Source organism: Lynx canadensis, chromosome C2 (assembly GCF_007474595.2).
Source record: "Lynx canadensis isolate LIC74 chromosome C2, mLynCan4.pri.v2, whole genome shotgun sequence".
NCBI classification, from domain to species: Eukaryota; Metazoa; Chordata; class Mammalia; order Carnivora; family Felidae; genus Lynx; species Lynx canadensis.
This window is the reverse complement of record NC_044311.2, coordinates 49109261-49119116: the sequence shown is the minus strand read 5'-3', so window position 1 is coordinate 49119116 and position 9856 is coordinate 49109261.

Sequence of the window (9856 nt, the reverse complement as noted above, 5' to 3'; positions counted from 1 at the left end):
AGTGATGTTATAGAGGCTTCATTAAGGCATGTTGAATAAGTGAATAGAGAGGTTTGATACTAGGGGAGTACATCTGTGACCGGCAGACCTTGGCTGTAACTATTGCTACCAAAGGAGAATTAACAGCATGAAAGGTATCTCATGATCAAATGAAAAATAGCATGAAAATGCCTTTTAATTTAGGAGTCATACTCCTGGGCTAATCACTGAGCATGAAGTTGTCTATAAAAGGGACACTTCCTATGAAAATGATTTGTTAACATTCATTTCATGATGGAGGTTTTACCACACGATACCTAGGTTTGCTCTGATAAGGATATCCAGTTGGAATTGCTACCTTATTTATATGTTATCTTAATAAGGGAAATGTGTCTAAATTAATTGGGAAAGATAAAGCACATGCAAAGCAGAGAATGAAGAAACATCAGTGATAGAAGGAAAAATCTGTAACCAGAGATAAAGAATTTCTTGATATTAAACCCAATAAAAAACACTTAAAAGGAAATGCACCATGTGCAAACCTCCGTCAGTTATCTGTCTCCTTTGCTGAATCCAGCTCCTTTTCCTCCTCTGTAATCGTCTCCCAAGGTTTCTACTCCTCCCACAGTGTGCTCTATTTATCCCATTATTCACTGAAGCCACGGCTGGAGTTTGAGTGCAAGGCCATATTTGCAACTCTATGCAGATTTCTGTTTTAACATCCTATTTTCATTTCAAATTTAAGAACAGAACATCTGAATCCACTCACTTGCAAATAACTCTTTTGCCTAACTTCCTTATTTTCTTCTTCATTTAGTCACCTATTAGGGAAACTTGATCTTCTTTTATTTGCTACAACCAAATTCGCTCTGAAGCATGTATTTTTTAAAACATGTATGGAGAATTTGTAAGAAAAGGGCACATTTACAAGGGTATTATTCCCTCGTAGCAGTAAAGCTAACCAACAGAACTAAAAAAAAGAGCAATAAAAATGATCTCTATTGACTTTTAGAAAGGTCTTAACCTCATACTACAAATCCAACAGTTATTATCAAGACACAAGTTCAATCTAATGTATACAAAACACTAGTTTCTCAACACAGTGCAGCAAGTGTCATTAAGGTGTTGCAGAAATTAAGTGAAATTCAGGTGTTGCAGCAATAAGCAAACAAACAAATATGAAAGCCGCCAATAATGTCCACCAGTTAGAGAGGCATGGGCTATACACATGAATAAACTGTGGGAAAGAACCGAAATATTTTGTCTTGAGCCAATTCTTCAACTGCAGCTCAGCCACAATTGAGGAAAACCTCGAGGCTAAGCAGCTTCTTACTTGATGGGCTACAATTTGGAAGCAGGTCTACTGTGAAACAAACTGCAGACAACAAATGACCAAATACTCAAGGACCTAAAATCAGAAGCACAGAATGTCCTTCTGGTTGACTTTTCATCCTGGGTGAACACACTGAAGCAGGAGAACACCTCTTCCCAGCAACACCGTATGTGCTGTTGTGGTACCAGCTGGGTCCTCAGCCAGGCTTACTGGATGTGGAGATTGAGCTCCAACAAATTTTGAGACAAACAGCAGAAAAAAATCTCTTCTGCCTAAGTCCCACCTCCCTTCCTTTGGTTCTCAGGAAAATGAATGAACATATGCCAACAACATTCAAACCTCCATGATGTTGTTTGTGAAGAGGAAGGTCTGAGGGGGTTAGAGAGATGTCTCCCACACTAGTTTAGGGAAAATAGCAGAATGGCAGATCTGTACCCCACCAAAGGTAAGAAAATTATATGAGAGGAAGGATCATGTTGCTTTTGTCCATTAGTCTATGGCCAATACCTCTGGCAGTACCTGCTACAGAGGGGGCTCAATAAGGATTTGATTAAAAAAAAATGATCATTGCAGAAGGTAGGAGTATGGATGTTGAAGTCAGAGATGGTTAGGAGACTTAGATTGGCAACTTTTTGGCTTTGTGTCTTTGGGAAAGTTATATAAATTCATGTAATAATAACACCTATCTCACTGTGGGAATTAAAAAACATAATATATTTAAAGTGTTTAGCACATGACTGTGCTGGTTATCCCAGCTTGGTCCTCCAGCTTGGCTTGCTAGTAACACTATTTTCTACTCTTACCATTTGAGGCCTACAGAGTGGTAAGGGTTCTCCACCATTGAGGATCTTTGGGCTCCTCAACATCCCTTACTGGTTTCTTTAATCCCAACCACAACACTGTAAGGTTTACTTACATGAAAGTTTCTTCAATCTTCTGAATTGGATTTTGCTTCCTGATAGTATTTTGAGTGATATAGGGCCTAGAAAGGAGTAATAATGAGAAAGGATGAACTTCTGGTGGTGGTGTTGGTAAGTGCTATTAGTAATGGTCTTAGCAGTAGTAATCAGAGTAGTAGAGCAATAAGAACAGTGGCAACTGTCATTGTTACTGTTGAAGGGCAGAAAGTCTCAAAGTATGACAGAAAACTGCTACAGCAAACAAACACAAACAAACATTCTAAAATCTATCTTGTATTCCCTAAGAAGAGAGACAACTTTAGACAATAACAATTTTGCATTATCAAGAAAATGAAAGAAAATGTGGAATTTTTTGATACAAGCTATTAAAAATATTGATATAGGGGCACCTGCGTGGCTCAGTTGGTTAAGCATCCAACTTTGGCTCAGGTCATGATCTGATGATTCGTGAGTTCAAGCCCCACATCAGGCTCTGTGCTAACAGTTAGAGCCTGGAGCCCACTTCAGATTCTGTATCTTCCTCTCTCTCTGCCCCTCCCCTGCTCATGTTCTGTCTTTCTCTCTCTCAAAAATAAATAAACATTAAAAAAAATTTTTTTAAGCTTTTGATATAAAATGATTAACTGATGTATTAACTAAAAATAACAGTACTAATAAAGGAAATAATGTAGAAAATTAATGTTGTTACAAAATATTAGAATAAATTTTAAACTAGAACACGTATTAGTAATCTAAGAAATAGGATCAGTAACATACTTGAGAACTTAATTTAAAAAATTCCAAAGAAGCGGTGCCTGGGTGGCTCAGTCAGTTGAGCGTCCAACTTCAGCTCAGGTCACGATCTCACAGTTCGTGGGTTTGAGCCCCCTGTTGGGCTCTGTGCTGACAGCTTGTTCAGAGCCTGGAGCCTGCTTCAGATGCTGTGTCTCCTCTCTCTGACCGCCCCCCCCCCCCCGACTTGTGCTCTGTCTCTTTCTGTGTCTCAAACATAAATAAAAGTTAAAATTTTTTTTTTTAGTTCCAAGGAAAAATTTTTTAAATGAGGACTGTTAAATAGATATTAGAATCCAATATGTGGATAGTTGATTTTCTGAAAAAGAGAATAGAAAGAGTATTCAAAGAAATATTAGAATAAAAATACTTTAATGAAATGGCATCATCCTATAATTCAGAAAGTTTCATTGCCCATGAAAAAGAGAAAGAGATGAGACAGAGACAGAGAGAAAAAGGAGATAGAAAAAGGGGGAAAGGTTATCCTGGTGAATTAGTGATCTTCAGTTATGTAAAAATATTATTCATTATGCAGGCAAATAAGTAAGTTTACTTATCGGGCTTCTCATTAGAAGTTTTGGATAAAAGAAAGCAGTAGAGCAATATTATTAAAAAGTATTGAATATAAAATTGTGAACCAAGAATTAAATATTTAATCAAGTTTTTCATATGTCAAAGCTTAGAAAAATAGACTCAATAATTTAAAAAGTCCATTTGAATATTACTCGACAATCAAAAAGAATGAAATGTTGCCATTTGCAACAATGTGGATGGAACTAGAGTGTATAGTGGTAAGCAAAATAAGTCAGTCAGAGAAAGATAAATATCATATGACTTCACTCATATGTGGAATTGAAGAAACAAAACAGATGAACACAGGGGAAGGGAAGTAAAAATAAGATAAAAACAGAGAGGGAAACAAACCATAAGAGATTCATAAGTACAGAGAATAAACTGAAGTTTGTTTGAGGGGTGTTCAGTGGGGGGATGGACTAAATAGGTGATGGGCATTAAGGAGAGCACTTGTTGAGGATATTAATGACACAGTCACAGGGGTATAGAAAAACAAACATAGATTATATAGCAAATTACAGAAAACAAAAGAGATAAAAATAAGCTGGAGGATGTGAAACCAAATATGATTATTCAGGGGCACCTGGGTGGCTCAGTTGTTCAAGCATCTGACTCTTAATTTTGGCTCAGGTCATGATCTCATGGCTCGTGGGATAGAGCCCAGAGCCCCATGTTGGTTTCTGCACTGACAGTGTCGAGCCTGCTTGGAATTTTCTCTATCTCCCTCTCTTTCTATCCTTATCCTGCTTGTATGCATATGTGCACGTGCTCTCCTGAAATAAATAAATAAAATTTTTAAAAATATGACTGTTCAGTAATAATTACAAATAAAATAGTGTTTTAGGAGGGGGCGCCTGGGTGACTCAGCTGGTGAAGCATCCGACTTCGGCTCTGAGGTCATTCATGGTCTCACAACTTGTGAGTTCGAGCCCTGCACTGGGCTCTGTGCTGACAGTCAGAGCCTGGAGCCTGCTTCAGATTCTATGTCTCCCCCCTCTCCCTGGCCCTTCTCTGACTCATGCTCTGTCTCTATCTCTCTCAAAAATGAATAGACATTTAAAAACGTTTAAAAATAGACTTTTAGGAGAAAATGATTCTTATTCAAAAAACTTAAAATGATGTGCAATCCACAAAAGAGATACTGAAAATATGTGTTTCAGAAAGTTTGAAAATAAATAATGATCCAAAGAAAAATCAACAGAAAACTAGTAGGAATAATGTTAAATTCAACAACTTACTTATGATGTGCCTTGACATAGTTTTCTTCATGTTTCTTCTTCCTGGGATTCATTGAGCTTTCTGAATCTTGGGTTTGCAGTTTTCATCAAATTTGGAATTTTTTGACTATTATTTCATCAAATATTTTATTATGTTCCCCCTTTTTCCCAGGACTGAAAACATGCATCTTAGGCTGTATAATATAGACTCATACTTCACTGAGGCTCTACTTTTGTTGTCTTTCTTTCCTCCATTTCATTTTGGTAGTTTCTATCACCTTGTCTGCAAGTTCCCCCACTTTTCTTCTGCAGTTTCTAATCTATAATCACAGTATCATTTTTCATCTCTAGAATTTTGATTTGAATGTTTTTTATATCCCTCATTCTTCTCCTCATATGTTCATATGGGGAATTTAAAAAACATGTTTTAATGCTCTTATTGAATTGTATTACTTATGTCATTTTAGGGTCTGTTCTATTGACTTTCTCCCTCCTAACTATGGAGCATATTTTCTTGCCACTTTGCATGCATGTTAAGTTTTGACTGTATGCTGGATATTGGTTCCTTTCTATCTCCTGTGCTGAATCTCTCCCTCTTTTGGTATGGGGGATTTTTTCTGGGACTCACTAAGTTACTTGGAAACAATCGATCCTTTCATAACCTGCCTTTAAAGTTTGTTAGAGCAGGTCCTGGACAGCCTTTAGTCTAGAGCTAATTTGGCTGCTGAGGCAATGCTTTCCTGAGGACTGACAGATGCTCTGTGTAGAGGAGGCCTTTCCACTTGGCTGGTGGGAGCACAAATTATGTTTGGCCCTGTGTGAGCTCTGGGGATTGTTCTGCTCATTCCTTTCCAGTGGGTCTTTCCTAAGTCTTGGGCTGTTTTCTTATACACAGGTGCATACCAACACTGAGCCAAAAACTTGGGGGATCCTTCAGCAAATCTCCCAGACCATCTCTGCATCTTCCTCCTTCTGGTTCTCTGCTGTGAACACTCTATTCATGTTGGCTTTCATGAACTGCATACTGTTTCTTCAACTCAGCAAGGCTGCTGGGCTCTGGGTTTGTCTTCTTTCTGGTACCATCCAGAAACTTGCTATAAGCTCGAGCACTCATAGGTCTAAATTCACTTGTTTTCCTTCTCTTACAAATCACTATCCTGTGTTGTTTGTTGTTCAATGTCTGAAAACTATTGCTTCACATATTAGGTATGGTTTTATAGTGGTACAATGTGGGAGATCAGTCCCCATTCCTGTTATTCTACCATGTACAGATGGATATGTTCTCATGCTAAAATCAGACAAATTTGAATTCAAGACAAAAAGCATTAAAATGGACAGTTATTTTTGTTACCATTATAATCCATATGAAAGTATAATTGCCTCATACCTTTTGCACAGAATTAATTTTTTCATCTATTCCACAAATTTTGACTATCTACCATGTGCCAACACTTTTCTGTTACTGGACAATTTAAAAGGGGAGTCAATATTCCTACTCTCAAAAAGCTTCTAATGGAACACAGAAAGATATTAATAAATAAACACCTCCAGATAAAATGATCAATAGTGAATGTTGTAGAGAGAAGTAAAGTTGGGTGATATAATAAGTATCTATCAGATCAGAGCTTCCTGAGACATTGGTTATTTCACCTAAGATCCGAGTAACAAGAAGGAAACCACAATGCACAAAACAGGAAGAGGAACATTCTGGAAAGTGGGAATAGTACACACACTCTATTTATGTGAGTGAGCTTGTCTTATCTGAGGAAGAGAGAGAAGGCCAGTGTGGCTAGAGGGTGCTGGGGAAAGGGAAGGATACGGTCACCGAGAGACAGGCTCAAGCCAAGCCTATATACTTTGTGAGCATATCAAAGTGTGCATTTATTCTATGTGGAGTTTGGATGGAAAGCTGTTGGGAGATTTTAAGCAGAGGAGCAGGGGAGTTCATTCTGACTTCCATGTGAGATTCAAGAATGGAATCAGAAGATTACTGGAGGGTTGATTTCAGTAATCTATGAAGGAGATAGCTGGCTTGGACTAGAGTAGTGTTAGTAGTGAGATTGGGAAGTGGATGGATTTGCAATTTGTATGGAGGTAGATTTAACAAGTCTTACTATTGAATTGGATGAGAAAACCCTTTTAATTTTTGTTTTGAGTAACTGAGTTTGTGGTCTTACCATTTATTTATAGAGAGAAGAATGAAAGACAATCTAATTGGGGGATATAAAATAAAAACAACAACATAAAAAATGAGAAACAGAGACACACACCAAAAGAAAAACTTTAAAACACTTCAATTTTCCACTGACCAAGAAGAGAAAAGTAAAAATATAAAAAAAGACCAGGTTCGGAGTAATAGAAATATGTATTTAACCTTATATCATTTTAAAAGAGAATATACTTTTGTTCCAAGGCTCGTGAGGCATTTACATAAATTATCTGTGTATTAGGCATGAAAGGAAATGTCAAAAAATTCTAACATATGGAAATAGTAGAGACCAATTTTACTATAGTACAATAAAATTAGAAATAAATTAGGAAATTCAAATAGAATTAAAATGAATACTCAAATACTTGGAAATTTAAAAGTATGATTTAGAAAATAATTCGTGGGTCAAAAAGGAGCACAAAACTACAATGTAAAAAGAAAAAAAAATATTGTTAAAAATCTACATAATACATATAATGAATCCAAAGATGTGCTCAGGAAAACTGATAGCTTTAAACTTTTTCATTACTAAATAAGAAAAATAAATAAATCAGTACTCAACCCCCAAAACAGAAAGTGGCCAACCAAATAGGTACATGAAAAACACTGTAGGGAAGTAACCATACCAGAAAGAAAGACCTAAAATGAATGAAATGATAAATCCAAGGGTAGTTTATTAGAAATGCCAAAAATACATGAATTATGAGCCAGAAGAAAAATAAGAAAACAAACTTATACCATATTAGAAAAGGTATTAACAAATGAAAACATACGCTATACACATTATAATGAGTGAGAAAATTTGGTCTAAACATACCCATTTCTAGGAAAATATAAAATATGAAACTTAAGCCAAGAAGAAAAATAAAAGGAGAAATTTATAGAATAACTTTCTTTTATGTCTCCAAGTCACAGATAAGTTCTAGGTGATTTATACTGTTCCGGAGCATAAGGAAAGAAAGCAAACTTCATAATGTTTTAAATGAATTCAGAAAAACTCAAAAACATTATTTTTCAATGGAAACAAAAAAAGTACAATTTCAGTCTAGCCCCATTTGTAAATATTCACATGAGTATCCTAAATAAAATGTTAGCAATTAGAATCCAGGAAAACATTGAAAGTCTTATAAATTCATGATCATAAAGATTCCTTCCAAGAATGCTATAAATGATGATTAATTTTAATGAGTAAAAGGGGAAATATTATCATCCCTAATGATTTCTCAAGAAGTATTTGGTAAAAGTCACTATTTCTGATTTTTTTAAAAGGATTATGTGGGTTGTACCACACACACACACACACACACACACGTACATACACACACTCATGGTATATATTTTATACATAACACTAAAAGTCTGTGTTGAACTTAACTGTGTATCAAACAGACTAATTCTGGGAAATATAGTCAAATAAACTTAGGAATTTCTCCATTAAAATGTCTTTATTACAGGTTTATAAAATGTAAAAAGCACAATAAAAGCCTTAAGACACTGTATAAAAGAAAGTTGTTTAACTGTAATGGATAAACCAACAAAAAACCTTTTTTTTCAGTGCACTATTAACGTGTCCTGAAAGACTTTTCATCATGATCAGTTTTGAATTTATGTACTAGAAAAGTTCCATTAAAATCAAGAGCGTCATTGTCATGTTAGCCATTGCCACTAGACAATAGAATGAAACACAATATTTTGATATTGAAAATAAATAGGTGAAATTATAATTTTTGTAGATAGTATAATTATGTGGAATTTTCCAGAGAATACTAAAAAAATATGAAGTACATTAAGAGTTTATAAAAGTGGCCAATAACAAAATTAACATACAAAAATATACTTTTCTTTATAAACAGTAATTAATTAGAAAATAAAGGACATAAGCTACAATATTAAAAACAAAATATTAAATTATCTAGATAATAATAAACTTAGAAAGAAATATGTAGAACTTTACTTTGAGGAAAACTCTGAAACTACCAAGCACCATAAGGAAGACTTAAATAAAAAGACAGTTCTTAGTCCTATAGTTAATGCTAAATATTTTTAAAATGTAAATTCTCCTGGAAAGCATTTATAAATGTATATAATTCCATTTAAAACACCAATTGGATTTTTTGTAATTTAATAGAAAATGATTTTAAATTTTATAAATTTAAATCAGTATAAATTCTGGAAAATGTTTAAGAAATTCTGATGAAAGAGAGAGTAAGGAGATATATGCTTTCAAATAGAAAACATATATTATAAAATAGCAGTCATAAAAATAACTGTATGCTGTAGGAACAAACTGACATTAATGAAAAGGACCAGAGAAACCATGAGTAAGCACATCAGTGTGAGAGTTTAGTGTGATAAATATGACATCTGATGTCAGGTGGAGGGGTACAGGATTAGTTATGCAAAAAAGGTGGTGAAATAATTGAGGAGCCCATTGAAGAAATGAAACATCCCCAACAAATTGTAGGTTGATTAAATGTTTGTAGAAAATTAAATTACTAGATAATGCATAAATCAAAATTTTTATAATGTTGATGAAGTTCCTTCTAAATTTTCAAGCATATTGTACACATGCCACAAGAGAAGAGAGAGAGAGACAGAGAGATAGAGAAACAGAGAGAGAGAGAGAGAAAAAGAAGAAAAACATAAAAGCAAGGATGAATAGATCTTGACAAAATAAGAAGAGAGAACTTGTGACCTGCAGAAATACAGTAAATGAGTTTCAAAATAACCTCAGGAACCAGGAAAAATACTTGCAACATGTATAATAGATGAAGAGCTAATTTCTCTAATATTAATAAATACATTAAAAATAAATTTAGGGGTGCCTGGGTGGCTCAGTCGGTAAGCATCCGAC